General features: G+C 45.7%; 47 non-coding genes across 47 annotated transcripts; 44 read left to right on the forward strand and 3 right to left on the reverse strand.

Annotated features, from left to right (window-relative positions):
* The first annotated feature begins 361 nt into the window (after positions 1–361).
* On the forward strand, positions 362–434 carry trnav-uac (transfer RNA valine (anticodon UAC)). Its single transcript has one exon. It is a non-coding gene; the product is annotated as a tRNA-Val (tRNA).
* Positions 435–691: 257 nt separating this feature from the next.
* Positions 692–764, forward strand: trnav-cac (transfer RNA valine (anticodon CAC)). The gene has a single exon. It is a non-coding gene; the product is annotated as a tRNA-Val (tRNA).
* A 786-nt stretch (positions 765–1,550) lies between these two features.
* trnav-aac (transfer RNA valine (anticodon AAC)) lies at positions 1,551–1,623 on the forward strand. The gene has a single exon. It is a non-coding gene; the product is annotated as a tRNA-Val (tRNA).
* A 258-nt stretch (positions 1,624–1,881) lies between these two features.
* On the forward strand, positions 1,882–1,954 carry trnav-uac (transfer RNA valine (anticodon UAC)). The gene has a single exon. It is a non-coding gene; the product is annotated as a tRNA-Val (tRNA).
* Positions 1,955–2,211: 257 nt separating this feature from the next.
* trnav-cac (transfer RNA valine (anticodon CAC)) lies at positions 2,212–2,284 on the forward strand. Its single transcript has one exon. It is a non-coding gene; the product is annotated as a tRNA-Val (tRNA).
* Positions 2,285–2,871: 587 nt separating this feature from the next.
* On the forward strand, positions 2,872–2,944 carry trnav-cac (transfer RNA valine (anticodon CAC)). The gene has a single exon. It is a non-coding gene; the product is annotated as a tRNA-Val (tRNA).
* Positions 2,945–3,201: 257 nt separating this feature from the next.
* On the forward strand, positions 3,202–3,274 carry trnav-aac (transfer RNA valine (anticodon AAC)). Its single transcript has one exon. It is a non-coding gene; the product is annotated as a tRNA-Val (tRNA).
* Positions 3,275–3,532: 258 nt separating this feature from the next.
* On the forward strand, positions 3,533–3,605 carry trnav-uac (transfer RNA valine (anticodon UAC)). The gene has a single exon. It is a non-coding gene; the product is annotated as a tRNA-Val (tRNA).
* A 257-nt stretch (positions 3,606–3,862) lies between these two features.
* Positions 3,863–3,935, forward strand: trnav-cac (transfer RNA valine (anticodon CAC)). The gene has a single exon. It is a non-coding gene; the product is annotated as a tRNA-Val (tRNA).
* Positions 3,936–5,750: 1,815 nt separating this feature from the next.
* Positions 5,751–5,823, forward strand: trnav-uac (transfer RNA valine (anticodon UAC)). The gene has a single exon. It is a non-coding gene; the product is annotated as a tRNA-Val (tRNA).
* Positions 5,824–6,080: 257 nt separating this feature from the next.
* Positions 6,081–6,153, forward strand: trnav-cac (transfer RNA valine (anticodon CAC)). Its single transcript has one exon. It is a non-coding gene; the product is annotated as a tRNA-Val (tRNA).
* Positions 6,154–6,878: 725 nt separating this feature from the next.
* Positions 6,879–6,950, reverse strand: trnad-guc (transfer RNA aspartic acid (anticodon GUC)). Its single transcript has one exon. It is a non-coding gene; the product is annotated as a tRNA-Asp (tRNA).
* Positions 6,951–8,259: 1,309 nt separating this feature from the next.
* On the forward strand, positions 8,260–8,332 carry trnav-aac (transfer RNA valine (anticodon AAC)). The gene has a single exon. It is a non-coding gene; the product is annotated as a tRNA-Val (tRNA).
* A 258-nt stretch (positions 8,333–8,590) lies between these two features.
* On the forward strand, positions 8,591–8,663 carry trnav-uac (transfer RNA valine (anticodon UAC)). Its single transcript has one exon. It is a non-coding gene; the product is annotated as a tRNA-Val (tRNA).
* Positions 8,664–8,920: 257 nt separating this feature from the next.
* On the forward strand, positions 8,921–8,993 carry trnav-cac (transfer RNA valine (anticodon CAC)). The gene has a single exon. It is a non-coding gene; the product is annotated as a tRNA-Val (tRNA).
* Positions 8,994–9,580: 587 nt separating this feature from the next.
* Positions 9,581–9,653, forward strand: trnav-uac (transfer RNA valine (anticodon UAC)). Its single transcript has one exon. It is a non-coding gene; the product is annotated as a tRNA-Val (tRNA).
* A 257-nt stretch (positions 9,654–9,910) lies between these two features.
* trnav-cac (transfer RNA valine (anticodon CAC)) lies at positions 9,911–9,983 on the forward strand. The gene has a single exon. It is a non-coding gene; the product is annotated as a tRNA-Val (tRNA).
* A 257-nt stretch (positions 9,984–10,240) lies between these two features.
* trnav-aac (transfer RNA valine (anticodon AAC)) lies at positions 10,241–10,313 on the forward strand. Its single transcript has one exon. It is a non-coding gene; the product is annotated as a tRNA-Val (tRNA).
* Positions 10,314–10,901: 588 nt separating this feature from the next.
* On the forward strand, positions 10,902–10,974 carry trnav-cac (transfer RNA valine (anticodon CAC)). Its single transcript has one exon. It is a non-coding gene; the product is annotated as a tRNA-Val (tRNA).
* Positions 10,975–11,760: 786 nt separating this feature from the next.
* Positions 11,761–11,833, forward strand: trnav-aac (transfer RNA valine (anticodon AAC)). Its single transcript has one exon. It is a non-coding gene; the product is annotated as a tRNA-Val (tRNA).
* Positions 11,834–12,091: 258 nt separating this feature from the next.
* Positions 12,092–12,164, forward strand: trnav-uac (transfer RNA valine (anticodon UAC)). The gene has a single exon. It is a non-coding gene; the product is annotated as a tRNA-Val (tRNA).
* A 257-nt stretch (positions 12,165–12,421) lies between these two features.
* trnav-cac (transfer RNA valine (anticodon CAC)) lies at positions 12,422–12,494 on the forward strand. Its single transcript has one exon. It is a non-coding gene; the product is annotated as a tRNA-Val (tRNA).
* A 587-nt stretch (positions 12,495–13,081) lies between these two features.
* trnav-cac (transfer RNA valine (anticodon CAC)) lies at positions 13,082–13,154 on the forward strand. The gene has a single exon. It is a non-coding gene; the product is annotated as a tRNA-Val (tRNA).
* Positions 13,155–13,411: 257 nt separating this feature from the next.
* On the forward strand, positions 13,412–13,484 carry trnav-aac (transfer RNA valine (anticodon AAC)). The gene has a single exon. It is a non-coding gene; the product is annotated as a tRNA-Val (tRNA).
* A 258-nt stretch (positions 13,485–13,742) lies between these two features.
* trnav-uac (transfer RNA valine (anticodon UAC)) lies at positions 13,743–13,815 on the forward strand. The gene has a single exon. It is a non-coding gene; the product is annotated as a tRNA-Val (tRNA).
* Positions 13,816–14,072: 257 nt separating this feature from the next.
* On the forward strand, positions 14,073–14,145 carry trnav-cac (transfer RNA valine (anticodon CAC)). Its single transcript has one exon. It is a non-coding gene; the product is annotated as a tRNA-Val (tRNA).
* A 1,815-nt stretch (positions 14,146–15,960) lies between these two features.
* trnav-uac (transfer RNA valine (anticodon UAC)) lies at positions 15,961–16,033 on the forward strand. Its single transcript has one exon. It is a non-coding gene; the product is annotated as a tRNA-Val (tRNA).
* Positions 16,034–16,290: 257 nt separating this feature from the next.
* On the forward strand, positions 16,291–16,363 carry trnav-cac (transfer RNA valine (anticodon CAC)). Its single transcript has one exon. It is a non-coding gene; the product is annotated as a tRNA-Val (tRNA).
* A 257-nt stretch (positions 16,364–16,620) lies between these two features.
* On the forward strand, positions 16,621–16,693 carry trnav-uac (transfer RNA valine (anticodon UAC)). Its single transcript has one exon. It is a non-coding gene; the product is annotated as a tRNA-Val (tRNA).
* A 257-nt stretch (positions 16,694–16,950) lies between these two features.
* trnav-cac (transfer RNA valine (anticodon CAC)) lies at positions 16,951–17,023 on the forward strand. The gene has a single exon. It is a non-coding gene; the product is annotated as a tRNA-Val (tRNA).
* Positions 17,024–17,748: 725 nt separating this feature from the next.
* On the reverse strand, positions 17,749–17,820 carry trnad-guc (transfer RNA aspartic acid (anticodon GUC)). Its single transcript has one exon. It is a non-coding gene; the product is annotated as a tRNA-Asp (tRNA).
* Positions 17,821–19,129: 1,309 nt separating this feature from the next.
* trnav-aac (transfer RNA valine (anticodon AAC)) lies at positions 19,130–19,202 on the forward strand. The gene has a single exon. It is a non-coding gene; the product is annotated as a tRNA-Val (tRNA).
* A 258-nt stretch (positions 19,203–19,460) lies between these two features.
* Positions 19,461–19,533, forward strand: trnav-uac (transfer RNA valine (anticodon UAC)). Its single transcript has one exon. It is a non-coding gene; the product is annotated as a tRNA-Val (tRNA).
* Positions 19,534–19,790: 257 nt separating this feature from the next.
* Positions 19,791–19,863, forward strand: trnav-cac (transfer RNA valine (anticodon CAC)). Its single transcript has one exon. It is a non-coding gene; the product is annotated as a tRNA-Val (tRNA).
* Positions 19,864–20,450: 587 nt separating this feature from the next.
* On the forward strand, positions 20,451–20,523 carry trnav-uac (transfer RNA valine (anticodon UAC)). The gene has a single exon. It is a non-coding gene; the product is annotated as a tRNA-Val (tRNA).
* Positions 20,524–20,780: 257 nt separating this feature from the next.
* trnav-cac (transfer RNA valine (anticodon CAC)) lies at positions 20,781–20,853 on the forward strand. Its single transcript has one exon. It is a non-coding gene; the product is annotated as a tRNA-Val (tRNA).
* Positions 20,854–21,110: 257 nt separating this feature from the next.
* Positions 21,111–21,183, forward strand: trnav-aac (transfer RNA valine (anticodon AAC)). Its single transcript has one exon. It is a non-coding gene; the product is annotated as a tRNA-Val (tRNA).
* Positions 21,184–21,771: 588 nt separating this feature from the next.
* trnav-cac (transfer RNA valine (anticodon CAC)) lies at positions 21,772–21,844 on the forward strand. Its single transcript has one exon. It is a non-coding gene; the product is annotated as a tRNA-Val (tRNA).
* A 786-nt stretch (positions 21,845–22,630) lies between these two features.
* Positions 22,631–22,703, forward strand: trnav-aac (transfer RNA valine (anticodon AAC)). The gene has a single exon. It is a non-coding gene; the product is annotated as a tRNA-Val (tRNA).
* Positions 22,704–22,961: 258 nt separating this feature from the next.
* Positions 22,962–23,034, forward strand: trnav-aac (transfer RNA valine (anticodon AAC)). Its single transcript has one exon. It is a non-coding gene; the product is annotated as a tRNA-Val (tRNA).
* Positions 23,035–23,292: 258 nt separating this feature from the next.
* Positions 23,293–23,365, forward strand: trnav-uac (transfer RNA valine (anticodon UAC)). Its single transcript has one exon. It is a non-coding gene; the product is annotated as a tRNA-Val (tRNA).
* Positions 23,366–23,622: 257 nt separating this feature from the next.
* trnav-cac (transfer RNA valine (anticodon CAC)) lies at positions 23,623–23,695 on the forward strand. The gene has a single exon. It is a non-coding gene; the product is annotated as a tRNA-Val (tRNA).
* A 786-nt stretch (positions 23,696–24,481) lies between these two features.
* trnav-aac (transfer RNA valine (anticodon AAC)) lies at positions 24,482–24,554 on the forward strand. Its single transcript has one exon. It is a non-coding gene; the product is annotated as a tRNA-Val (tRNA).
* Positions 24,555–25,141: 587 nt separating this feature from the next.
* trnav-cac (transfer RNA valine (anticodon CAC)) lies at positions 25,142–25,214 on the forward strand. The gene has a single exon. It is a non-coding gene; the product is annotated as a tRNA-Val (tRNA).
* Positions 25,215–25,471: 257 nt separating this feature from the next.
* trnav-aac (transfer RNA valine (anticodon AAC)) lies at positions 25,472–25,544 on the forward strand. The gene has a single exon. It is a non-coding gene; the product is annotated as a tRNA-Val (tRNA).
* A 258-nt stretch (positions 25,545–25,802) lies between these two features.
* On the forward strand, positions 25,803–25,875 carry trnav-uac (transfer RNA valine (anticodon UAC)). Its single transcript has one exon. It is a non-coding gene; the product is annotated as a tRNA-Val (tRNA).
* Positions 25,876–26,271: 396 nt separating this feature from the next.
* Positions 26,272–26,343, reverse strand: trnad-guc (transfer RNA aspartic acid (anticodon GUC)). The gene has a single exon. It is a non-coding gene; the product is annotated as a tRNA-Asp (tRNA).
* Positions 26,344–27,169: the final 826 nt, after the last annotated feature.

Below are 27,169 nucleotides of genomic sequence, written 5' to 3' on the forward strand. Positions count from 1 at the left end.
AATATTGCTAACAAGGTGAAGTTCAGAGTCTGTTTCCATAGTGTAGTGGTTATCACGTTTCCCTCACACGCGAAAGGTCCCTGGCTCGAGACCGGGTGGAAACATGACCATTTTCTTTGTATTTGCAATAAAAACTGGGCATCGAAAAGTTTGTTTTCACAAATACCACCTGCCCGTCGGGGAATTCAACCCCGGTCTTCCCCGTGATAGGGGGAGATACTATCCACTATACTAACTAGGAAAGAAGGGCTATACAACTACCTCCTGGTCGGGTTTAGAAGGCAACCTGTCTTTGAAAACTGGAAAAGCCAGCCAGCTAGGCTGATTTTCAGCAGTGCTAACAAGTTTAAGCTCAAATTCTGTTTCCATAATGTAGTGGTTATCACGTTCGCCTTACACGCGAAAGGTCCCTGGCTCGAGACCGGGTGGAAACATGACCATTTTCTTTGTATTTACAATGAAAACTGATCATCCAAAAGATTGCTTTCACAAACACCACCTCCCAGTCGGGGAATCGAACCCCCGTCTTCCCCGTGACAGGGGGAGATACTATCCACTATACTAACGAGGAAAGAAGGGCTATACTACTACTACCTGGTCGGGGGTAGAGGGGAACCTGTCCTTGAAAACTGGAAAATCAAGCCAGCTAGGCTTATTTAGAGCATTATTAACAAGTTGAAGTTCAGAATTTGTTTCCATAGTGTAGTGGTTATCACGTTCGCCTCACACGCGAAAGGTCCCTGGCTCGAGACCGGGTGGAAACATGACCATTTTCTTTGTATTTGTAATAAAAACTGAGCATCGAAAATATTGTTTTCACAAATACCACCTCCCCGTCGGGGAATTCAACCCCGGTCTTCCCCGTGACAGGGGGAGATACTATCCACTACACTAACTAGGAAAGAAGGCCTATACAACTACCTCCTGGTCGAGTGTAGAGGGTAACCTGTCCATGAAAACCGGAAAGGCCATTCAGCTAGGCTTATTTAGAGCATTGCTAACAAGTTGAAGTTCAGAGTCTGCTTCCATAGTGTAGTGGTTATCACGTTCGCCTCACACGCAAAAGGTCCCTGGCTCGAGACTGGGTGGAAACATGGCAATTTTCTTCAAATTTGCAATGAAAACTGAGCATCCAATTGATTGTTTTCATAAACACCACCTCCCCGTCGGGTACTCGAACCCCGGTCTTCCCCGTGACAGGGGGAGATATTATCCACTATACTAATGAGGAAAGAAGGGCTATACGAGTACCTCCTAATCGGGGGTAGAGGGGAACCTGTCCTTGAAAACTGGATAAGCCAGCCAGCTAGGCAGATTTAGAATATTGCTAACAAGTTCAAATTCAGAGTCTGTTTCCATAGTCTAGTGGTTATCACGTTCGCTTCACAGGCGAAAGGTCCCTGGCTCCAGACAGGGTGGTAACATGTCAATTTTCTTTAAATTTGCGAAGAAAACTACCTCCTGGTAGAGGGGAACCTGTCCTTGAAAACTGGAAAAGCGAGCCATTAGTTTGATTTCCGGCAGTGCTAACAAGTTTAAGTTAAGCGTGTGTTTCCATAGTGTAGTGGTTATCACGTTCGCCTAACACGCGAAAGGTCCCTGGCTCGAGACCGGGTGGAAACATGACCATTTTTCTTTGTATTTGTAATAAAAACTGAGCATCAAAAAGTTTGTTTTCACAAATACCACCTGCCCGTCGGGGAATTCAACCCCGGTCTTCCCCGTGACAGGGGGAGATACTATCCACTATACTAACTAGGAAAGAAGGGCTATACAACTACCTCCTGGTCGGGTGTAGAAGGCAACCTGTCTTTGAAAACTGGAAAAGCCAGCCAGCTAGGCTGATCTTCAGCAGTGCTAACAAGTTTAAGCTCAAATTCTGTTTCCATAGTGTAGTGGTTATCACGTTCGCCTTACACGCGAAAGGTCCTTGGCTCGAGACCGGGTGGAAACATGACCATTTTCTTTGTATTTGCAATAAAAACTGGGCATCGAAAAGATTGTTTTCACAAACACCACCTCCCCGTCGGGGAATCGAACCCCGGTCTTCCCCGTGACAGGGGGAGATACTATTCGCTATACTTACAAGGAAAGAAGGGCTATACTACTACTCACTGGTCGGGGGTAGAGGGGAACCTGTCCTTGAAAACTGGAAAATCGAGCCAGCTAGGCTTATTTAGAGCATTATTAACAATTTGAAGTTCAGAATTTGTTTCCATAGTGTAGTGGTTATCACGTTCGCCTCACACGCGAAAGCTCCCTGGCTCGAGACCGGGTGGAAACATGACCATTTACTTTGTATTTGTAATAAAAACTGAGCATCGAAAAGATTGTTTTCACAAATACCACCTACCCGTCGGGGAATTCAACCCCGGTCTTCCCCGTGACAGGGGGAGATACCATCCACTACACTAACTAGGAAAGAAGGCCTATACAACTACCTCCTGGTCGGGGGTAGAGGGGAACCTGTCCTCGAAAACTGGAAAAGCCAGCCAGCTAGGCTGATTTAGAATATTGCTAACAAGGTGAAGTTCAGAGTCTGTTTCCATAGTGTAGTGGTTATCACGTTTCCCTCACACGCGAAAGGTCCGTGGCTCGAGACCGGGTGGAAACATGACCATTTTCTTTGTATTTGCAATAAAAACTGGGCATCGAAAAGATTGTTTTCACAAACACCACCTGCCCGTCGGGGAATCGAACCCCGGTCTTCCCCGTGACAGGGGGAGATACTATCCGCTATACTAACAAGGAAAGAAGGGCTATACTACTACTCACTGGTCGGGGGTAGAGGGGAACCTGTCCTTGAAAACTGGAAAAGCCAGCCAGCTAGGCTTATTTAGAGCATTGCTAACAAGTTGAAGTTCAAAGTCTGTTTCCATAGTGTAGTGGTTATCACGTTCGCTTCACACGCGAAAGGTCCCTGGCTCGAGACCGGGTGGAAACATGACCATTTTCTTTGAATTTGTAATAAAAACTGAGCATCGAAAAGATTGTTTTCACAAATACCACCTCCCCGTCGGGGAATTCAACCCCGGTCTTCCCCGTGACAGGGGGAGATACTATCCACTATATTAACTAGGAAAGAAGGGCTATACAACTACCTATGGGTCGGGTGTAGAGGGGAACCTGTCCTCGAAAACTGGAAAAGCCAGCCAGCTAGTTTGATTTCCGGCAGTGCTAACAAGTTTAAGTTAAGCGTGTGTTTCCATAGTGTAGTGGTTATCACGTTTGCCTAACACGCGAAAGGTCCCCGGCTCGAGACCGGGTGGAAACATGACCCTTTTTCTTTGTATTTATAATAAAAACTGAGCATCAAAAAGTTTGTTTTCACAAATACCACCTGCCCGTCGGGGAATTCAACCCCGGTCTTCCCCGTGATAGGGGGAGATACTATCCACTATACTAACTAGGAAAGAAGGGCTATACAACTACCTCCTGGTCGGGTTTAGAAGGCAACCTGTCTTTGAAAACTGGAAAAGCCAGCCAGCTAGGCTGATTTTCAGCAGTGCTAACAAGTTTAAGCTCAAATTCTGTTTCCATAATGTAGTGGTTATCACGTTCGCCTTACACGCGAAAGGTCCCTGGCTCGAGACCGGGTGGAAACATGACCATTTTCTTTGTATTTACAATGAAAACTGATCATCCAAAAGATTGCTTTCACAAACACCACCTCCCCGTCGGGGAATCGAACCCCCGTCTTCCCCGTGACAGGGGGAGATACTATCCACTATACTAACGAGGAAAGAAGGGCTATACTACTACTACCTGGTCGGGGGTTGAGGGGAACCTGTCCTTGAAAACTGGAAAATCAAGCCAGCTAGGCTTATTTAGAGCATTATTAACAAGTTGAAGTTCAGAATTTGTTTCCATAGTGTAGTGGTTATCACGTTCGCCTCACACGCGAAAGCTCCCTGGCTCGAGACCGGGTGGAAACATGACCATTTTCTTTGTATTTGTAATAAAAACTGAGCATCGAAAAGATTGTTTTCACAAATACCACCTACCCGTCGGGGAATTCAACCCCGGTCTTCCCCGTGAAAGGGGGAGATACCATCCACTACACTAACTAGGAAAGAAGGCCTATACAACTACCTCCTAGTCGGGGGTAGAGGGGAACCTGTCCCCGAAAACTGGAAAAGCCAGCCAGCTAGGCTGATTTAGAATATTGCTAACAAGGTGAAGTTCAGAGTCTGTTTCCATAGTGTAGTGGTTATCACGTTTCCCTCACACGCGAAAGGTCCCTGGCTCGAGACCGGGTGGAAACATGACCATTTTCTTTGTATTTGCAAAAAAAACTGGGCATCGAAAAGATTGTTTTCACAAACACCACCTCCTCGTCGGGGAATCGAACCCCGGTCTTCCCCGTGACAGTAGGAGATACTATCCGCTATACTAACAAGGAAAGAAGGGCTATACTACTACTCACTGGTCGGGGGTAGAGGGGAACCTGTCCTTGAAAACTGGAAAAGCCAGCCAGCTAGGCTTATTTAGAGCATTGCTAACAAGTTGAAGTTCAGAGTCTGCTTCCATAGTGTAGTGGTTATCACGTTCGCCTCACACGCAAAAGGTCCCCGGCTCGAGACCGGGTGGAAACATGGCAATTTTCTTCAAATTTGCAATGAAAACTGAGCATCCAATTGATTGTTTTCATAAACACCACCTCCCCGTCGGGTACTCGAACCCCGGTCTTCCCCGTGACAGGAGGAGATACTATCCACTATACTAACGAGAAAAGAAGGGCTATACTTCTTCTTCCTAGTCGGGGGTAGAGAGGAACCTGCCCTCAAAAACTGGAAAAGCCAGCCAACGAGTTTGATTTCCGGCAGTGCTAACAAGTTTAAGTTAAGCGTGTGTTTTGAAGGCATTATTTGATTACTTTATTAAGTGTAATCTTTTACGTGTTCAAATAAATCAGAATTGCGATCTCATGAAGAAGTTTTCCTTGCAAGGATTTATTAAGAGCTCTTAAGACACAGGAAAAACGCTTACATACGAAAAGTCATGATAAGCCCCCAGTGTGTAGAAAATATGAAAACTCCCAGTGTCTTTATACTAGTAGAAAAGGTTCTCTCCGCCTCTTATATTTGACAGAGAGATAGTGTTGAGAATAAGCAGGCACAAGATACTGACATGTTCATCTCAGCTTTCCACCAGCTTCGGAGAAATGATGTAGACAGGCTTTGACCTTGGACCTTCAGTTTTTACGACCAAATGACTAATGACAAGAGAGTTTGACAACTACTAAAACATACACATTCCTATCTCAAGATATGGTGAGGAGTAAGAGCTTCAAATGTATTTCACAAAATCATTATCACATTGTTTTTCATTTAACTACGCATAATTATATAACATCTATATACCTATAACTAAATTCCAAAACAGTAAAAATATAAATTGAAAAAGTTAAATGTCAACAATTTCCATAGTGTAGTGGTTATCACGTTTGCCTAACACGCGAAAGGTCCCCGGCTCGAGACTGGGTGGAAACATGACCATTTTTCTTTGTATTTGTAATAAAAACTGAGCATCAAAAAGTTTGTTTTCACAAATACCACCTGCCCGTCGGGGAATTCAACCCCGGTCTTCCCCGTGATAGGAGAAGATACTATCCACTATACTAAGTAGGAAAGAAGGGCTATACAACTACCTCCTGGTCGGGTTTAGAAGGCAACCTGTCTTTGAAAACTGGAAAAGCCAGCCAGCTAGGCTGATTTTCAGCAGTGCTAACAAGTTTAAGCTCAAATTCTGTTTCCATAGTGTAGTGGTTATCACGTTCGCCTTACACGCGAAAGGTCCCTGGCTCGAGACCGGGTGGAAACATGACCATTTTCTTTGTATTTGCAATGAAATCTGATCATCCAAAAGATTGTTTTCACAAACACCACCTCCCCGTCTGGGAATCAAACCCCCGTCTTCCCCATGACAGGGGAAGATACTATCCACTATACTAACGAGGAAAGAAGGGCTATACTACTACTCCCTGGTCGGGGGTAGAGGGGAACCTGTCCTTGAAAACTGGAAAAGCCAACCAGCTAGTCTTATTTAGAGCATTGCTAACAAGTTGAAGATCAGAATCTGTTTCCATAGTGTAGTGGTTATCACGTTCGCCTCACACGCGAAAGGTCCCTGGCTCGAGACCGGGTGGAAACATAACCATTTTCTTTGTATTTGTAATAAAAACTGAGAATCGAAAAGATTGTTTTCACAAATACAACCTCCCCTTCGGGGAATTCAACCCCGGTCTTCCCCGTGACAGGGGGAGATACTATCCACTATACTAACTAGGAAAGAAGGGCTATACAACTACCTATGGGTCGGGTGTAGAGGTGAACCTGTCCTCGAAAACTGGAAAAGCCAGCCAGCTAGTTTGATTTCCGGCAGTGCTAACATGTTTAAGCTAAGCGCGTCTTTCCATAGTGTAGTGGTTATCACGTTCGCCTCACACGCGAAAGGTCCCTGGCTCGAGACCGGGTGGAAACATGACCATTTTCTTTGTATTTGTAATAAAAACTGAGCATCGAAAAGATTGTTTTCACAAATACCACCTCCCCGTCGGGGAAATCAACCCCGGTCTTCCCCGTGACAGGGGGAGATACTATCTACTATACTAACTGGGAAAGAAGGGCTATACTACTACCTCCTGGTTGGGGGTAGAAGGGAACCTGTCCTTGAAAACTGGAAAAGCCAGCCAGCTAGGCCTATTTAGAGCATTGTTAACAAGTTTAACTTCAGATTCTGTTTCCATAGCTTAGTGGTTATCAAGTTTGCCTTTCAAGAAACAGGTCCCTGGCTCGAGACCGGGTGGAAACATGACCATTTTCTTTGTATTTGCAATAAAAACTGGGCATCGAAAATATTGTTTTCACAAATACCACCTCCCCGTCGGGGAATCGAACCCCGGTCTTCCCCGTGACAGGGGGAGATACTATCCACTATACTAACGAGGAAAGAAGGGCAACACTACTACTCACTGGTCGGGGGTAGAGGGGAACCTGTCCTTGAAAACTGGAAAAGCCAGCCAGCTAGGCTTATTTAGAGCATTGCTAACAAGTTGAAGTTCAGAGTCTGTTTCCATAGTGTAGTGGTTATCACGTTTCCCTCACACGCGAAATGTCCCTGGCTCGACACCGGGTGGAAACATGACCATTTTCTTTGTATTTGTAATAAAAACTGAGCATCGAAAAGATTGTTTTCACAAATACCACCTCCCCGTCGGGGAATTCAACCCCGGTCTTCCCCGTGACAGGGGGAGATACTATCTACTATATTAACTGGGAAAGAAGGGCTATACTACTACCTCCTGGTTGGGGGTAGAAGGGAACCTGTCCTTGAAAACTGGAAAAGCCAGCCAGCTAGGCCTATTTAGAGCATTGTTAACAAGTTTAACTTCAGATTCTGTTTCCATAGCTTAGTGGTTATCAAGTTTGCCTTTCAAGAAACAGGTCCCTGGCTCGAGACCGGGTGGAAACATGACCATTTTCTTTGTATTTGCAATAAAAACTGGGAATCGAAAATATTGTTTTCACAAATACCACCTCCCCGTCGGGGAATCGAACCCCGGTATTCCCCGTGACAGGGGGAGATACTATCCACTATACTAACGAGGAAAGAAGGGCAACACTACTACTCACTGGTCGGGGGTAGAGGGGAACCTGTCCTTGAAAACTGGAAAAGCCAGCCAGCTAGGCTTATTTAGAGCATTGCTAACAAGTTGAAGTTCAGAGTCTGTTTCCATAGTGTAGTGGTTATTACGTTTCCCTCACACGCGAAATGTCCCTGGCTCGAGACCGGGTGAAAACATGACCATTTTCTTTGTATTTGTAATAAAAATTGAGCATCGAAAAGATTGTTTTCACAAATAACACCTCCCCGTCGGGGAATTCAACCCCGGTCTTCCCCGTGACAGGGGGAGATACTATCCACTATACTAACGAGGAAAGAAGGGCTATACAACTACCTCCTGGTCGGGTGTAGAAGGCAACCTGTCTTTGAAAACTGGAAAAGCCAGCCAGCTAGGCTGATCTTCAGCAGTGCTAACAAGTTTAAGCTCAAATTCTGTTTCCATAGTCTAGTGGTTATCACGTTCGCTTCACAGGCGAAAGGTCCCTGGCTCCAGACAGGGTGGTAACATGTCAATTTTCTTTAAATTTGCGAAGAAAACTACCTCCTGGTAGAGGGGAACCTGTCCTTGAAAACTGGAAAAGCGAGCCATTAGTTTGATTTCCGGCAGTGCTAACAAGTTTAAGTTAAGCGTGTGTTTCCATAGTGTAGTGGTTATCACGTTCGCCTAACACGCGAAAGGTCCCTGGCTCGAGACCGGGTGGAAACATGACCATTTTTCTTTGTATTTGTAATAAAAACTGAGCATCAAAAAGTTTGTTTTCACAAATACCACCTGCCCGTCGGGGAATTCAACCCCGGTCTTCCCCGTGACAGGGGGAGATACTATCCACTATACTAACTAGGAAAGAAGGGCTATACAACTACCTCCTGGTCGGGTGTAGAAGGCAACCTGTCTTTGAAAACTGGAAAAGCCAGCCAGCTAGGCTGATCTTCAGCAGTGCTAACAAGTTTAAGCTCAAATTCTGTTTCCATAGTGTAGTGGTTATCACGTTCGCCTTACACGCGAAAGGTCCTTGGCTCGAGACCGGGTGGAAACATGACCATTTTCTTTGTATTTGCAATAAAAACTGGGCATCGAAAAGATTGTTTTCACAAACACCACCTCCCCGTCGGGGAATCGAACCCCAGTCTTCCCCGTGACAGGGGGAGATACTATTCGCTATACTTACAAGGAAAGAAGGGCTATACTACTACTCACTGGTCGGGGGTAGAGGGGAACCTGTCCTTGAAAACTGGAAAATCGAGCCAGCTAGGCTTATTTAGAGCATTATTAACAATTTGAAGTTCAGAATTTGTTTCCATAGTGTAGTGGTTATCACGTTCGCCTCACACGCGAAAGCTCCCTGGCTCGAGACCGGGTGGAAACATGACCATTTACTTTGTATTTGTAATAAAAACTGAGCATCGAAAAGATTGTTTTCACAAATACCACCTACCCGTCGGGGAATTCAACCCCGGTCTTCCCCGTGACAGGGGGAGATACCATCCACTACACTAACTAGGAAAGAAGGCCTATACAACTACCTCCTGGTCGGGGGTAGAGGGGAACCTGTCCTCGAAAACTGGAAAAGCCAGCCAGCTAGGCTGATTTAGAATATTGCTAACAAGGTGAAGTTCAGAGTCTGTTTCCATAGTGTAGTGGTTATCACGTTTCCCTCACACGCGAAAGGTCCGTGGCTCGAGACCGGGTGGAAACATGACCATTTTCTTTGTATTTGCAATAAAAACTGGGCATCGAAAAGATTGTTTTCACAAATACCACCTCCCCGTCGGGGAATTCAACCCCGGTCTTCCCCGTGACAGGGGGAGATACTATCCACTATATTAACTAGGAAAGAAGGGCTATACAACTACCTATGGGTCGGGTGAAGAGGGGAACCTGTCCTCGAAAACTGGAAAAGCCAGCCAGCTAGGCTGATCTTCAGCAGTGCTAACAAGTTTAAGCTCAAATTCTGTTTCCATAGTGTAGTGGTTATCACGTTCGCCTTACACGCGAAAGGTCCTTGGCTCGAGACCGGGTGGAAACATGACCATTTTCTTTGTATTTGCAATAAAAACTGGGCATCGAAAAGATTGTTTTCACAAACACCACCTCCCCGTCGGGGAATCGAACCCCGGTCTTCCCCGTGACAGGGGGAGATACTATTCGCTATACTTACAAGGAAAGAAGGGCTATACGACTACTCACTGGTCGGGGGTAGAGGGGAACCTGTCCTTGAAAACTGGAAAAGCCAGCAAGCTAGGCTTATTTAGAGCATTGCTAACAAGTTGAAGTTCAAAGTCTGTTTCCATAGTGTAGTGGTTATCACGTTCGCTTCACACGCGAAAGGTCCCTGGCTCGAGACCGGGTGGAAACATGACCATTTTCTTTGAATTTGTAATAAAAACTGAGCATTGAAAAGATTGTTTTCACAAATACCACCTCCCCGTCGGGGAATTCAACCCCGGTCTTCCCCGTGACAGGGGGAGATACTATCCACTATACTAACAAGGAAAGAAGGGCTATACAACTACCTATGGGTCGGGTGAAGAGGGGAACCTGTCCTCGAAAACTGGAAAAGCCAGCCAGCTAGTTTGATTTCCGGCAGTGCTAACAAGTTTAAGTTAAGCGTGTGTTTCCATAGTGTAGTGGTTATCACGTTCGCCTAACACGCGAAAGGTCCCCGGCTTGAGACCGGGTGGAAACATGACCATTTTTCTTTGTATTTGTAATAAAAACTGAGCATCAAAAAGTTTGTTTTCAGAAATACCACCTGCCCGTCGGGGAATTCAACCGCGGTCTTCCCCGTGACAGGGGGAGATACTATCCACTATACTAACTAGGAAAGAAGGGCTATACAACTACCTCCTGGTCGGGTGTAGAAGGCAACCTGTCTTTGAAAACTGGAAAAGCCAGCCAGCTAGGCTGATTTTCAGCAGTGCTAACAAGTTTAAGCTCAAATTCTGTTTCCATAGTGTAGTGGTTATCACATTCACCTTACACGCGAAAGGTCCCTGGCTCGAGACTGGGTGGAAACATGACCATTTTCTTTGTATTTGCAATGAAAACTGATCATCCAAAAGATTGTTTTCACAAACACCACCTCCCCATCGGGGAATCGAACCCCCGTCTTCCCCGTGACAGGGAGGGATACTACCCACTATACTAATGAGGAAAGAAGGGCTATACTACTACTCCCTGGTCGGGGGTAGAGGGGAACCTGTCCTTGAAAACTGGAAAATCGAGCTAGCTAGGCTTATTTAGAGCATTATTAACAAGTTGAAGTTCAGAATTTGTTTCCATAGTGTAGTGGTTATCACGTTCGCCTCACACGCAAAAGGTCCCTGGCTCGAGACCGGGTGGAAACATGACCATTTTCTTTGTATTTGTAATAAAAACTGAGCATCGAAAATATTGTTTTCACAAATACCACCTCCCCGTCGGGGAATTCAACCCCGGTCTTCCCCGTGACAGGGGGAGATACTATCCACTACACTAACTAGGAAAGAAGGCCTATGCAACTACCTCCTGGTCGGGTGTTGAGGTTAACCTGTCCATGAAAACCGGAAAGGCCATTCAGCTAGGCTTATTTAGAGCATTGCTAACAAGTTGAAGTTCAGAGTCTGCTTCCATAGTGTAGTGGTTATCACGTTCGCCTCACACGCAAAAGGTCCCCGGCTCGAGACCGGGTGGAAACATGGCAATTTTCTTCAAATTTGCAATGAAAACTGAGCATCCAATTGATTGTTTTCATAAACAACACCTCCCCGTCGGGTACTCGAACCCCGGTCTTCCCCGTGACAGGGGGAGATATTATCCACTATACTAATGAGGAAAGAAGGGCTATACGAGTACCTCCTAATCGGGGGTAGAGGGGAACCTGTCCTTGAAAACTGGATAAGCCAGCCAGCTAGGCAGATTTAGAATATTGCTAACAAGTTCAAAATCAGAGTCTGTTTCCATAGTCTAGTGGTTATCACGTTCGCTTCACAGGCGAAAGTTCCCTGGCTCCAGACAGGGTGGTAACATGTCAATTTTCTTTAAATTTGCGAAGAAAACTACCTCCTGGTAGAGGGGAACCTGTCCTTGAAAACTGGAAAAGCGAGCCATTAGTTTGATTTCCGGCAGTGCTAACAAGTTTAAGTTAAGCGTGTGTTTCCATAGTGTAGTGGTTATCACGTTCGCCTAACACGCGAAAGGTCCCTGGCTCGAGACCGGGTGGAAACATGACCATTTTTCTTTGTATTTGTAATAAAAACTGAGCATCAAAAAGTTTGTTTTCACAAATACCACCTGCCCGTCGGGGAATTCAACCCCGGTCTTCCCCGTGACAGGGGGAGATACTATCCACTATACTAACTAGGAAAGAAGGGCTATACAACTACCTCCTGGTCGGGTGTAGAAGGCAACCTGTCTTTGAAAACTGGAAAAGCCAGCCAGCTAGGCTGATCTTCAGCAGTGCTAACAAGTTTAAGCTCAAATTCTGTTTCCATAGTGTAGTGGTTATCACGTTCGCCTTACACGCGAAAGGTCCTTGGCTCGAGACCGGGTGGAAACATGACCATTTTCTTTGTATTTGCAATAAAAACTGGGCATCGAAAAGATTGTTTTCACAAACACCACCTCCCCGTCGGGGAATCGAACCCCGGTCTTCCCCGTGACAGGGGGAGATACTATTCGCTATACTTACAAGGAAAGAAGGGCTATACTACTACTCACTGGTCGGGGGTAGAGGGGAACCTGTCCTTGAAAACTGGAAAATCGAGCCAGCTAGGCTTATTTAGAGCATTATTAACAATTTGAAGTTCAGAATTTGTTTCCATAGTGTAGTGGTTATCACGTTCGCCTCACACGCGAAAGCTCCCTGGCTCGAGACCGGGTGGAAACATGACCATTTACTTTGTATTTGTAATAAAAACTGAGCATCGAAAAGATTGTTTTCACAAATACCACCTACCCGTCGGGGAATTCAACCCCGGTCTTCCCCGTGACAGGGGGAGATACCATCCACTACACTAACTAGGAAAGAAGGCCTATACAACTACCTCCTGGTCGGGGGTAGAGGGGAACCTGTCCTCGAAAACTGGAAAAGCCAGCCAGCTAGGCTGATTTAGAATATTGCTAACAAGGTGAAGTTCAGAGTCTGTTTCCATAGTGTAGTGGTTATCACGTTTCCCTCACACGCGAAAGGTCCGTGGCTCGAGACCGGGTGGAAACATGACCATTTTCTTTGTATTTGCAATAAAAACTGGGCATCGAAAAGATTGTTTTCACAAACACCACCTGCCCGTCGGGGAATCGAACCCCGGTCTTCCCCGTGACAGGGGGAGATACTATCCGCTATACTAACAAGGAAAGAAGGGCTATACTACTACTCACTGGTCGGGGGTAGAGGGGAACCTGTCCTTGAAAACTGGAAAAGCCAGCCAGCTAGGCTTATTTAGAGCATTGCTAACAAGTTGAAGTTCAAAGTCTGTTTCCATAGTGTAGTGGTTATCACGTTCGCTTCACACGCGAAAGGTCCCTGGCTCGAGACCGGGTGGAAACATGACCATTTTCTTTGAATTTGTAATAAAAACTGAGCATCGAAAAGATTGTTTTCACAAATACCACCTCCCCGTCGGGGAATTCAACCCCGGTCTTCCCCGTGACAGGGGGAGATACTATCCACTATATTAACTAGGAAAGAAGGGCTATACAACTACCTATGGGTCGGGTGTAGAGGGGAACCTGTCCTCGAAAACTGGAAAAGCCAGCCAGCTAGTTTGATTTCCGGCAGTGCTAACAAGTTTAAGTTAAGCGTGTGTTTCCATAGTGTAGTGGTTATCACGTTTGCCTAACACGCGAAAGGTCCCCGGCTCGAGACCGGGTGGAAACATGACCCTTTTTCTTTGTATTTATAATAAAAACTGAGCATCAAAAAGTTTGTTTTCACAAATACCACCTGCCCGTCGGGGAATTCAACCCCGGTCTTCCCCGTGATAGGGGGAGATACTATCCACTATACTAACTAGGAAAGAAGGGCTATACAACTACCTCCTGGTCGGGTTTAGAAGGCAACCTGTCTTTGAAAACTGGAAAAGCCAGCCAGCTAGGCTGATTTTCAGCAGTGCTAACAAGTTTAAGCTCAAATTCTGTTTCCATAATGTAGTGGTTATCACGTTCGCCTTACACGCGAAAGGTCCCTGGCTCGAGACCGGGTGGAAACATGACCATTTTCTTTGTATTTACAATGAAAACTGATCATCCAAAAGATTGCTTTCACAAACACCACCTCCCCGTCGGGGAATCGAACCCCCGTCTTCCCCGTGACAGGGGGAGATACTATCCACTATACTAACGAGGAAAGAAGGGCTATACTACTACTACCTGGTCGGGGGTTGAGGGGAACCTGTCCTTGAAAACTGGAAAATCAAGCCAGCTAGGCTTATTTAGAGCATTATTAACAAGTTGAAGTTCAGAATTTGTTTCCATAGTGTAGTGGTTATCACGTTCGCCTCACACGCGAAAGCTCCCTGGCTCGAGACCGGGTGGAAACATGACCATTTTCTTTGTATTTGTAATAAAAACTGAGCATCGAAAAGATTGTTTTCACAAATACCACCTACCCGTCGGGGAATTCAACCCCGGTCTTCCCCGTGAAAGGGGGAGATACCATCCACTACACTAACTAGGAAAGAAGGCCTATACAACTACCTCCTAGTCGGGGGTAGAGGGGAACCTGTCCCCGAAAACTGGAAAAGCCAGCCAGCTAGGCTGATTTAGAATATTGCTAACAAGGTGAAGTTCAGAGTCTGTTTCCATAGTGTAGTGGTTATCACGTTTCCCTCACACGCGAAAGGTCCCTGGCTCGAGACCGGGTGGAAACATGACCATTTTCTTTGTATTTGCAAAAAAAACTGGGCATCGAAAAGATTGTTTTCACAAACACCACCTCCTCGTCGGGGAATCGAACCCCGGTCTTCCCCGTGACAGTAGGAGATACTATCCGCTATACTAACAAGGAAAGAAGGGCTATACTACTACTCACTGGTCGGGGGTAGAGGGGAACCTGTCCTTGAAAACTGGAAAAGCCAGCCAGCTAGGCTTATTTAGAGCATTGCTAACAAGTTGAAGTTCAGAGTCTGCTTCCATAGTGTAGTGGTTATCACGTTCGCCTCACACGCAAAAGGTCCCCGGCTCGAGACCGGGTGGAAACATGGCAATTTTCTTCAAATTTGCAATGAAAACTGAGCATCCAATTGATTGTTTTCATAAACACCACCTCCCCGTCGGGTACTCGAACCCCGGTCTTCCCCGTGACAGGAGGAGATACTATCCACTATACTAACGAGAAAAGAAGGGCTATACTTCTTCTTCCTAGTCGGGGGTAGAGAGGAACCTGCCCTCAAAAACTGGAAAAGCCAGCCAACGAGTTTGATTTCCGGCAGTGCTAACAAGTTTAAGTTAAGCGTGTGTTTTGAAGGCATTATTTGATTACTTTATTAAGTGTAATCTTTTACGTGTTCAAATAAATCAGAATTGCGATCTCATGAAGAAGTTTTCCTTGCAAGGATTTATTAAGAGCTCTTAAGACACAGGAAAAACGCTTACATACGAAAAGTCATGATAAGCCCCCAGTGTGTAGAAAATATGAAAACTCCCAGTGTCTTTATACTAGTAGAAAAGGTTCTCTCCGCCTCTTATATTTGACAGAGAGATAGTGTTGAGAATAAGCAGGCACAAGATACTGACATGTTCATCTCAGCTTTCCACCAGCTTCGGAGAAATGATGTAGACAGGCTTTGACCTTGGACCTTCAGTTTTTACGACCAAATGACTAATGACAAGAGAGTTTGACAACTACTAAAACATACACATTCCTATCTCAAGATATGGTGAGGAGTAAGAGCTTCAAATGTATTTCACAAAATCATTATCACATTGTTTTTCATTTAACTACGCATAATTATATAACATCTATATACCTATAACTAAATTCCAAAACAGTAAAAATATAAATTGAAAAAGTTAAATGTCAACAATTTCCATAGTGTAGTGGTTATCACGTTTGCCTAACACGCGAAAGGTCCCCGGCTCGAGACTGGGTGGAAACATGACCATTTTTCTTTGTATTTGTAATAAAAACTGAGCATCAAAAAGTTTGTTTTCACAAATACCACCTGCCCGTCGGGGAATTCAACCCCGGTCTTCCCCGTGATAGGAGAAGATACTATCCACTATACTAAGTAGGAAAGAAGGGCTATACAACTACCTCCTGGTCGGGTTTAGAAGGCAACCTGTCTTTGAAAACTGGAAAAGCCAGCCAGCTAGGCTGATTTTCAGCAGTGCTAACAAGTTTAAGCTCAAATTCTGTTTCCATAGTGTAGTGGTTATCACGTTCGCCTTACACGCGAAAGGTCCCTGGCTCGAGACCGGGTGGAAACATGACCATTTTCTTTGTATTTGCAATGAAATCTGATCATCCAAAAGATTGTTTTCACAAACACCACCTCCCCGTCTGGGAATCAAACCCCCGTCTTCCCCATGACAGGGGAAGATACTATCCACTATACTAACGAGGAAAGAAGGGCTATACTACTACTCCCTGGTCGGGGGTAGAGGGGAACCTGTCCTTGAAAACTGGAAAAGCCAACCAGCTAGTCTTATTTAGAGCATTGCTAACAAGTTGAAGATCAGAATCTGTTTCCATAGTGTAGTGGTTATCACGTTCGCCTCACACGCGAAAGGTCCCTGGCTCGAGACCGGGTGGAAACATAACCATTTTCTTTGTATTTGTAATAAAAACTGAGAATCGAAAAGATTGTTTTCACAAATACAACCTCCCCTTCGGGGAATTCAACCCCGGTCTTCCCCGTGACAGGGGGAGATACTATCCACTATACTAACTAGGAAAGAAGGGCTATACAACTACCTATGGGTCGGGTGTAGAGGTGAACCTGTCCTCGAAAACTGGAAAAGCCAGCCAGCTAGGCTGATTTTCAGCAGTGCTAACAAGTTTAAGCTCAAATTCTGTTTCCATAGTGTAGTGGTTATCACGTTCGCCTTACACGCGAAAGGTCCCTGGCTCGAGACCGGGTGGAAACATGACCATTTTCTTTGTATTTGCAATGAAATCTGATCATCCAAAAGATTGTTTTCACAAACACCACCTCCCCGTCTGGGAATCAAACCCCCGTCTTCCCCATGACAGGGGAAGATACTATCCACTATACTAACGAGGAAAGAAGGGCTATACTACTACTCCCTGGTCGGGGGTAGAGGGGAACCTGTCCTTGAAAACTGGAAAAGCCAACCAGCTAGTCTTATTTAGAGCATTGCTAACAAGTTGAAGATCAGAATCTGTTTCCATAGTGTAGTGGTTATCACGTTCGCCTCACACGCGAAAGGTCCCTGGCTCGAGACCGGGTGGAAACATAACCATTTTCTTTGTATTTGTAATAAAAACTGAGAATCGAAAAGATTGTTTTCACAAATACAACCTCCCCTTCGGGGAATTCAACCCCGGTCTTCCCCGTGACAGGGGGAGATACTATCCACTATACTAACTAGGAAAGAAGGGCTATACAACTACCTATGGGTCGGGTGTAGAGGTGAACCTGTCCTCGAAAACTGGAAAAGCCAGCCAGCTAGTTTGATTTCCGGCAGTGCTAACATGTTTAAGCTAAGCGCGTCTTTCCATAGTGTAGTGGTTATCACGTTCGCCTCACACGCGAAAGGTCCCTGGCTCGAGACCGGGTGGAAACATGACCATTTTCTTTGTATTTGTAATAAAAACTGAGCATCGAAAAGATTGTTTTCACAAATACCACCTCCCCGTCGGGGAAATCAACCCCGGTCTTCCCCGTGACAGGGGGAGATACTATCTACTATACTAACTGGGAAAGAAGGGCTATACTACTACCTCCTGGTTGGGGGTAGAAGGGAACCTGTCCTTGAAAACTGGAAAAGCCAGCCAGCTAGGCCTATTTAGAGCATTGTTAACAAGTTTAACTTCAGATTCTGTTTCCATAGCTTAGTGGTTATCAAGTTTGCCTTTCAAGAAACAGGTCCCTGGCTCGAGACCGGGTGGAAACATGACCATTTTCTTTGTATTTGCAATAAAAACTGGGCATCGAAAATATTGTTTTCACAAATACCACCTCCCCGTCGGGGAATCGAACCCCGGTCTTCCCCGTGACAGGGGGAGATACTATCCACTATACTAACGAGGAAAGAAGGGCAACACTACTACTCACTGGTCGGGGGTAGAGGGGAACCTGTCCTTGAAAACTGGAAAAGCCAGCCAGCTAGGCTTATTTAGAGCATTGCTAACAAGTTGAAGTTCAGAGTCTGTTTCCATAGTGTAGTGGTTATCACGTTTCCCTCACACGCGAAATGTCCCTGGCTCGACACCGGGTGGAAACATGACCATTTTCTTTGTATTTGTAATAAAAACTGAGCATCGAAAAGATTGTTTTCACAAATACCACCTCCCCGTCGGGGAATTCAACCCCGGTCTTCCCCGTGACAGGGGGAGATACTATCTACTATATTAACTGGGAAAGAAGGGCTATACTACTACCTCCTGGTTGGGGGTAGAAGGGAACCTGTCCTTGAAAACTGGAAAAGCCAGCCAGCTAGGCCTATTTAGAGCATTGTTAACAAGTTTAACTTCAGATTCTGTTTCCATAGCTTAGTGGTTATCAAGTTTGCCTTTCAAGAAACAGGTCCCTGGCTCGAGACCGGGTGGAAACATGACCATTTTCTTTGTATTTGCAATAAAAACTGGGAATCGAAAATATTGTTTTCACAAATACCACCTCCCCGTCGGGGAATCGAACCCCGGTATTCCCCGTGACAGGGGGAGATACTATCCACTATACTAACGAGGAAAGAAGGGCAACACTACTACTCACTGGTCGGGGGTAGAGGGGAACCTGTCCTTGAAAACTGGAAAAGCCAGCCAGCTAGGCTTATTTAGAGCATTGCTAACAAGTTGAAGTTCAGAGTCTGTTTCCATAGTGTAGTGGTTATTACGTTTCCCTCACACGCGAAATGTCCCTGGCTCGAGACCGGGTGAAAACATGACCATTTTCTTTGTATTTGTAATAAAAATTGAGCATCGAAAAGATTGTTTTCACAAATAACACCTCCCCGTCGGGGAATTCAACCCCGGTCTTCCCCGTGACAGGGGGAGATACTATCCACTATACTAACGAGGAAAGAAGGGCTATACAACTACCTCCTGGTCGGGTGTAGAAGGCAACCTGTCTTTGAAAACTGGAAAAGCCAGCCAGCTAGGCTGATCTTCAGCAGTGCTAACAAGTTTAAGCTCAAATTCTGTTTCCATAGTCTAGTGGTTATCACGTTCGCTTCACAGGCGAAAGGTCCCTGGCTCCAGACAGGGTGGTAACATGTCAATTTTCTTTAAATTTGCGAAGAAAACTACCTCCTGGTAGAGGGGAACCTGTCCTTGAAAACTGGAAAAGCGAGCCATTAGTTTGATTTCCGGCAGTGCTAACAAGTTTAAGTTAAGCGTGTGTTTCCATAGTGTAGTGGTTATCACGTTCGCCTAACACGCGAAAGGTCCCTGGCTCGAGACCGGGTGGAAACATGACCATTTTTCTTTGTATTTGTAATAAAAACTGAGCATCAAAAAGTTTGTTTTCACAAATACCACCTGCCCGTCGGGGAATTCAACCCCGGTCTTCCCCGTGACAGGGGGAGATACTATCCACTATACTAACTAGGAAAGAAGGGCTATACAACTACCTCCTGGTCGGGTGTAGAAGGCAACCTGTCTTTGAAAACTGGAAAAGCCAGCCAGCTAGGCTGATCTTCAGCAGTGCTAACAAGTTTAAGCTCAAATTCTGTTTCCATAGTGTAGTGGTTATCACGTTCGCCTTACACGCGAAAGGTCCTTGGCTCGAGACCGGGTGGAAACATGACCATTTTCTTTGTATTTGCAATAAAAACTGGGCATCGAAAAGATTGTTTTCACAAACACCACCTCCCCGTCGGGGAATCGAACCCCGGTCTTCCCCGTGACAGGGGGAGATACTATTCGCTATACTTACAAGGAAAGAAGGGCTATACTACTACTCACTGGTCGGGGGTAGAGGGGAACCTGTCCTTGAAAACTGGAAAATCGAGCCAGCTAGGCTTATTTAGAGCATTATTAACAATTTGAAGTTCAGAATTTGTTTCCATAGTGTAGTGGTTATCACGTTCGCCTCACACGCGAAAGCTCCCTGGCTCGAGACCGGGTGGAAACATGACCATTTACTTTGTATTTGTAATAAAAACTGAGCATCGAAAAGATTGTTTTCACAAATACCACCTACCCGTCGGGGAATTCAACCCCGGTCTTCCCCGTGACAGGGGGAGATACCATCCACTACACTAACTAGGAAAGAAGGCCTATACAACTACCTCCTGGTCGGGGGTAGAGGGGAACCTGTCCTCGAAAACTGGAAAAGCCAGCCAGCTAGGCTGATTTAGAATATTGCTAACAAGGTGAAGTTCAGAGTCTGTTTCCATAGTGTAGTGGTTATCACGTTTCCCTCACACGCGAAAGGTCCGTGGCTCGAGACCGGGTGGAAACATGACCATTTTCTTTGTATTTGCAATAAAAACTGGGCATCGAAAAGATTGTTTTCACAAATACCACCTCCCCGTCGGGGAATTCAACCCCGGTCTTCCCCGTGACAGGGGGAGATACTATCCACTATATTAACTAGGAAAGAAGGGCTATACAACTACCTATGGGTCGGGTGAAGAGGGGAACCTGTCCTCGAAAACTGGAAAAGCCAGCCAGCTAGGCTGATCTTCAGCAGTGCTAACAAGTTTAAGCTCAAATTCTGTTTCCATAGTGTAGTGGTTATCACGTTCGCCTTACACGCGAAAGGTCCTTGGCTCGAGACCGGGTGGAAACATGACCATTTTCTTTGTATTTGCAATAAAAACTGGGCATCGAAAAGATTGTTTTCACAAACACCACCTCCCCGTCGGGGAATCGAACCCCGGTCTTCCCCGTGACAGGGGGAGATACTATTCGCTATACTTACAAGGAAAGAAGGGCTATACGACTACTCACTGGTCGGGGGTAGAGGGGAACCTGTCCTTGAAAACTGGAAAAGCCAGCAAGCTAGGCTTATTTAGAGCATTGCTAACAAGTTGAAGTTCAAAGTCTGTTTCCATAGTGTAGTGGTTATCACGTTCGCTTCACACGCGAAAGGTCCCTGGCTCGAGACCGGGTGGAAACATGACCATTTTCTTTGAATTTGTAATAAAAACTGAGCATTGAAAAGATTGTTTTCACAAATACCACCTCCCCGTCGGGGAATTCAACCCCGGTCTTCCCCGTGACAGGGGGAGATACTATCCACTATACTAACAAGGAAAGAAGGGCTATACAACTACCTATGGGTCGGGTGAAGAGGGGAACCTGTCCTCGAAAACTGGAAAAGCCAGCCAGCTAGTTTGATTTCCGGCAGTGCTAACAAGTTTAAGTTAAGCGTGTGTTTCCATAGTGTAGTGGTTATCACGTTCGCCTAACACGCGAAAGGTCCCCGGCTTGAGACCGGGTGGAAACATGACCATTTTTCTTTGTATTTGTAATAAAAACTGAGCATCAAAAAGTTTGTTTTCAGAAATACCACCTGCCCGTCGGGGAATTCAACCGCGGTCTTCCCCGTGACAGGGGGAGATACTATCCACTATACTAACTAGGAAAGAAGGGCTATACAACTACCTCCTGGTCGGGTGTAGAAGGCAACCTGTCTTTGAAAACTGGAAAAGCCAGCCAGCTAGGCTGATTTTCAGCAGTGCTAACAAGTTTAAGCTCAAATTCTGTTTCCATAGTGTAGTGGTTATCACATTCACCTTACACGCGAAAGGTCCCTGGCTCGAGACTGGGTGGAAACATGACCATTTTCTTTGTATTTGCAATGAAAACTGATCATCCAAAAGATTGTTTTCACAAACACCACCTCCCCATCGGGGAATCGAACCCCCGTCTTCCCCGTGACAGGGAGGGATACTATCCACTATACTAATGAGGAAAGAAGGGCTATACTACTACTCCCTGGTCGGGGGTAGAGGGGAACCTGTCCTTGAAAACTGGAAAATCGAGCTAGCTAGGCTTATTTAGAGCATTATTAACAAGTTGAAGTTCAGAATTTGTTTCCATAGTGTAGTGGTTATCACGTTCGCCTCACACGCAAAAGGTCCCTGGCTCGAGACCGGGTGGAAACATGACCATTTTCTTTGTATTTGTAATAAAAACTGAGCATCGAAAATATTGTTTTCACAAATACCACCTCCCCGTCGGGGAATTCAACCCCGGTCTTCCCCGTGACAGGGGGAGATACTATCCACTACACTAACTAGGAAAGAAGGCCTATGCAACTACCTCCTGGTCGGGTGTTGAGGTTAACCTGTCCATGAAAACCGGAAAGGCCATTCAGCTAGGCTTATTTAGAGCATTGCTAACAAGTTGAAGTTCAGAGTCTGCTTCCATAGTGTAGTGGTTATCACGTTCGCCTCACACGCAAAAGGTCCCCGGCTCGAGACCGGGTGGAAACATGGCAATTTTCTTCAAATTTGCAATGAAAACTGAGCATCCAATTGATTGTTTTCATAAACAACACCTCCCCGTCGGGTACTCGAACCCCGGTCTTCCCCGTGACAGGGGGAGATATTATCCACTATACTAATGAGGAAAGAAGGGCTATACGAGTACCTCCTAATCGGGGGTAGAGGGGAACCTGTCCTTGAAAACTGGATAAGCCAGCCAGCTAGGCAGATTTAGAATATTGCTAACAAGTTCAAAATCAGAGTCTGTTTCCATAGTCTAGTGGTTATCACGTTCGCTTCACAGGCGAAAGTTCCCTGGCTCCAGACAGGGTGGTAACATGTCAATTTTCTTTAAATTTGCGAAGAAAACTACCTCCTGGTAGAGGGGAACCTGTCCTTGAAAACTGGAAAAGCGAGCCATTAGTTTGATTTCCGGCAGTGCTAACAAGTTTAAGTTAAGCGTGTGTTTCCATAGTGTAGTGGTCATCACGTTCGCCTAACACGCGAAAGGTCCCTGGCTCGAGACCGGGTGGAAACATGACCATTTTTCTTTGTATTTGTAATAAAAACTGAGCAACAAAAAGTTTGTTTTCACAAATACCACCTGCCCGTCGGGGAATTCAACCCCGGTCTTCCCCGTGACAGAGGGAGATACTATCCACTATACTAACTAGGAAAGAAGGGCTATACAACTACCTATGGGTCGGGTGTAGAGGGGAACCTGTCCTCGAAAACTGGAAAAGCCAGCCAGCTAGTTTGATTTCCGGCAGTGCTAACAAGTTTAAGTTAAGTGTGTGTTTCCATAGTGTAGTGGTTATCACGTTCGCCTAACACGCGAAAGGTCCCCGGCTCGAGACCGGGTGGAAACATGACCCTTTTTCTTTGTATTTATAATAAAAACTGAGCATCAAAAAGTTTGTTTTCACAAATACCACCTGCCCGTCGGGGAATTCAACCCCGGTCTTCCCCGTGACAGGGGGAGATACTATCCACTATACTAACTAGGAAAGAAGGGCTATACAACTACCTCCTGGTCAGGTGTAGAAGGCAACCTGTCTTTGAAAACTGGAAAAGCCAGCCAGCTAGGCTGATTTTCAGCAGTGCTAACAAGTTTAAGCTCAAATTCTGTTTCCATAATGTAGTGGTTATCACGTTCGCCTTACACGCGAAAGGTCCCTGGCTCGAGACCGGGTGGAAACATGACCATTTTCTTTGTATTTACAATGAAAACTGATCATCCAAAAGATTGCTTTCACAAACACCACCTCCCCGTCGGGGAATCGAACCCCCGTCTTCCCCGTGACAGGGGGAGATACTATCCACTATACTAACGAGGAAAGAAGGGCTATACTACTACTACCTGGTCGGGGGTTGAGGGGAGCCTGTCCTTGAAAACTGGAAAATCAAGCCAGCTAGGCTTATTTAGAGCATTATTAACAAGTTGAAGTTCAGAATTTGTTTCCATAGTGTAGTGGTTATCACGTTCGCCTCACACGCGAAAGGTCCCTGGCTCGAGACCGGGTGGAAACATGACCATTTTCTTTGTATTTGTAATAAAAACTGAGCATCGAAAATATTGTTTTCACAAATACCACCTCCCCGTCGGGGAATTCAACCCCGGTCTTCCCCGTGACAGGGGGAGATACTATCCACTACACTAACTAGGAAAGAAGGCCTATACAACTACCTCCTGGTCGAGTGTAGAGGGTAACCTGTCCATGAAAACCGGAAAGGCCATACAGCTAGGCTTATTTAGAGCATTGCTAACAAGTTGAAGTTCAGAGTCTGCTTCCATAGTGTAGTGGTTATCACGTTCGCCTCACACGCAAAAGGTCCCTGGCTCGAGACTGGGTGGAAACATGGCAATTTTCTTCAAATTTGCAATGAAAACTGAGCATCCAATTGATTGTTTTCATAAACACCACCTCCCCGTCGGGTACTCGAACCCCGGTCTTCCCCGTGACAGGGGGAGATATTATCCACTATACTAATGAGGAAAGAAGGGCTATACGAGTACCTCCTAATCGGGGGTAGAGGGGAACCTGTCCTTGAAAACTGGATAAGCCAGCCAGCTAGGCAGATTTAGAATATTGCTAACAAGTTCAAATTCAGAGTCTGTTTCCATAGTCTAGTGGTTATCACGTTCGCTTCACAGGCGAAAGGTCCCTGGCTCCAGACAGGGTGGTAACATGTCAATTTTCTTTAAATTTGCGAAGAAAACTACCTCCTGGTAGAGGGGAACCTGTCCTTGAAAACTGGAAAAGCGAGCCATTAGTTTGATTTCCGGCAGTGCTAACAAGTTTAAGTTAAGCGTGTGTTTCCATAGTGTAGTGGTTATCACGTTCGCCTAACACGCGAAAGCTCCCTGGCTCGAGACCGGGTGGAAACATGACCATTTTCTTTGTATTTGTAATAAAAACTGAGCATCGAAAAGATTGTTTTCACAAATACCACCTACCTGTCGGGGAATTCAACCCCGGTCTTCCCCGTGACAGGGGGAGATACCATCCACTACACTAACTAGGAAAGAAGGCCTATACAACTACCTCCTGGTCGGGGGTAGAGGGGAACCTGTCCTCGAAAACTGGAAAAGCCAGCCAGCTAGGCTGATTTAGAATATTGCTAACAAGGTGAAGTTCAGAGTCTGTTTCCATAGTGTAGTGGTTATCACGTTTCCCTCACACGCGAAAGGTCCGTGGCTCGAGACCGGGTGGAAACATGACCATTCTCTTTGTATTTGCAATAAAAACTGGGCATCGAAAAGATTGTTTTCACAAACACCACCTCCCCGTCGGGGAATCGAACCCCGGTCTTCCCCGTGACAGGGGGAGATACTATTCGCTATACTTACAAGGAAAGAAGGGCTATACTACTACTCACTGGTCGGGGGTAGAGGGGAACCTGTCCTTGAAAACTGGAAAAGCCAGCAAGCTAGGCTTATTTAGAGCATTGCTAACAAGTTGAAGTTCAAAGTCTGTTTCCATAGTGTAGTGGTTATCACGTTCGCTTCACACGCGAAAGGTCCCTGGCTCGAGACCGGGTGGAAACATGACCATTTTCTTTGAATTTGTAATAAAAACTGAGCATCGAAAAGATTGTTTTCACAAATACCACCTCCCCGTCGGGGAATTCAACCCCGGTCTTCCCCGTGACAGGGGGAGATACTATCCACTATATTAACTAGGAAAGAAGGGCTATACAACTACCTATGGGTCGGGTGAAGAGGGGAACCTGTCCTCGAAAACTGGAAAAGCCAGCCAGCTAGTTTGATTTCCGGCAGTGCTAACAAGTTTAAGTTAAGCGTGTGTTTCCATAGTGTAGTGGTTATCACGTTCGCCTAACACGCGAAAGGTCCCCGGCTTGAGACCGGGTGGAAACATGACCATTTTTCTTTGTATTTGTAATAAAAACTGAGCATCAAAAAGTTTGTTTTCAGAAATACCACCTGCCCGTCGGGGAATTCAACCGCGGTCTTCCCCGTGACAGGGGGAGATACTATCCACTATACTAACTAGGAAAGAAGGGCTATACAACTACCTCCTGGTCGGGTGTAGAAGGCAACCTGTCTTTGAAAACTGGAAAAGCCAGCCAGCTAGGCTGATTTTCAGCAGTGCTAACAAGATTAAGCTCAAATTCTGTTTCCATAGTGTAGTGGTTATCACATTCACCTTACACGCGAAAGGTCCCTGGCTCGAGACCGGGTGGAAACATGACCATTTTTCTTTGTATTTGTAATAAAAACTGAGCATCAAAAAGATTGTTTTCACAAATACCACCTCCCCGTCGGGGAAATCAACCCCGGTCTTCCCCGTGACAGGGGGAGATACTATCTACTATACTAACTGGGAAAGAAGGGCTATACTACTACCTCCTGGTTGGGGGTAGAAGGGAACCTGTCCTTGAAAACTGGAAAAGCCAGCCAGCTAGGCCTATTTAGAGCATTGTTAACAAGTTTAACTTCAGATTCTGTTTCCATAGCTTAGTGGTTATCAAGTTTGCCTTTCAAGAAACAGGTCCCTGGCTCGAGACCGGGTGGAAACATGACCATTTTCTTTGTATTTGCAATAAAAACTGGGCATCGAAAATATTGTTTTCACAAATACCACCTCCCCGTCGGGGAATCGAACCCCGGTCTTCCCCGTGACAGGGGGAGATACTATCCACTATACTAACGAGGAAAGAAGGGCAACACTACTACTCACTGGTCGGGGGTAGAGGGGAACCTGTCCTTGAAAACTGGAAAAGCCAGCCAGCTAGGCTTATTTAGAGCATTGCTAACAAGTTGAAGTTCAGAGTCTGTTTCCATAGTGTAGTGGTTATCACGTTTCCCTCACACGCGAAATGTCCCTGGCTCGACACCGGGTGGAAACATGACCATTTTCTTTGTATTTGTAATAAAAACTGAGCATCGAAAAGATTGTTTTCACAAATACCACCTCCCCGTCGGGGAATTCAACCCCGGTCTTCCCCGTGACAGGGGGAGATACTATCTACTATATTAACTGGGAAAGAAGGGCTATACTACTACCTCCTGGTTGGGGGTAGAAGGGAACCTGTCCTTGAAAACTGGAAAAGCCAGCCAGCTAGGCCTATTTAGAGCATTGTTAACAAGTTTAACTTCAGATTCTGTTTCCATAGCTTAGTGGTTATCAAGTTTGCCTTTCAAGAAACAGGTCCCTGGCTCGAGACCGGGTGGAAACATGACCATTTTCTTTGTATTTGCAATAAAAACTGGGAATCGAAAATATTGTTTTCACAAATACCACCTCCCCGTCGGGGAATCGAACCCCGGTATTCCCCGTGACAGGGGGAGATACTATCCACTATACTAACGAGGAAAGAAGGGCAACACTACTACTCACTGGTCGGGGGTAGAGGGGAACCTGTCCTTGAAAACTGGAAAAGCCAGCCAGCTAGGCTTATTTAGAGCATTGCTAACAAGTTGAAGTTCAGAGTCTGTTTCCATAGTGTAGTGGTTATCACGTTTCCCTCACACGCGAAATG

This window comes from Vanacampus margaritifer, chromosome 4, assembly GCF_051991255.1.
Source record: "Vanacampus margaritifer isolate UIUO_Vmar chromosome 4, RoL_Vmar_1.0, whole genome shotgun sequence".
NCBI lineage: Eukaryota > Metazoa > Chordata > Actinopteri > Syngnathiformes > Syngnathidae > Vanacampus > Vanacampus margaritifer.